At 40.7% G+C, this 793-nt stretch overlaps 1 pseudogene; it reads left to right on the top strand.

Moving 5' to 3' along the window:
• Positions 1-138: 138 nt before the first annotated feature.
• LOC103250263 lies at positions 139-708 on the top strand (annotated as a pseudogene).
• The last annotated feature ends 85 nt before the right edge of the window (positions 709-793 follow it).

Raw genomic sequence — 793 nt, 5'->3', positions numbered from 1 at the left:
AATTAGTACAACCTCTATGGAAAACAGTATGGCAATTCCCAAAAGATCTAAAAATTGACCTGCCATATGACCCTGCAGTCCCTCTGCTGGGAATATACCTGGAGGAACTCAAATTGCTCTATGAAAAAGATACCAGAGATGAATGAGGACAGGTTGCCTCTCATGGGGTCGAGCATAGACCTGACCAAGGTGCCAACTGTTCAACAGAAAAGAATGATGGCTTTTCTAAACCAATTTGTGGTGCACATGGTACAGTTCTTCAACCACTTTTCTACAGTTTGTGAGGAGAAATTGGCAGACCTTTCTCTTTGTATTCAACAAATTGAAACAACTCTCAATACTTTAGATGCAAAGTTGTCATCTATCCTGGGCCTGGAAGATGTCACATTTGAAGTATCTCCTTCAAGTGCCACTAATGTCACAAGTGGGTCACATTCTGAAGCCACTTCAGAGCAATCACAGCAGAACAGTACACAAGACTCTGGACCACAGAAAAGTGAAGTATCAGCAGAAAATATCTTAACTGTAGCCAAGGACCCAAGATATGCCAGATATCTCAAAATGGTTCAAGTGGGAGTTTCAATGATGGCAATAAGGAACAAAATGATATCAGAAGGACTAGACCCAGATCTTCTTGAGAGGCCAGGTACTCCAGTGCCTGATGGTGAAAGTGAAAAAACTGCAGAAGAAAGTTCAGATAGCGAATGATCTTTCAGTGACTAAGCTCAATTTTGGTAAGAATTTCCTATACGTATGTAGGGGTACAATTTATTACATTCTATAAGAGAGAGCA

The sequence above is a fragment of the Carlito syrichta genome, unplaced genomic scaffold, assembly GCF_000164805.1.
Source record: "Carlito syrichta isolate Samal-C Ts95f unplaced genomic scaffold, Tarsius_syrichta-2.0.1 Scaffold49945, whole genome shotgun sequence".
Taxonomy (NCBI): Eukaryota; Metazoa; Chordata; class Mammalia; order Primates; family Tarsiidae; genus Carlito; species Carlito syrichta.
The sequence above is the reverse complement of the archived record's forward strand: the minus strand, read 5'-3'. Positions and strand labels throughout refer to the sequence as shown.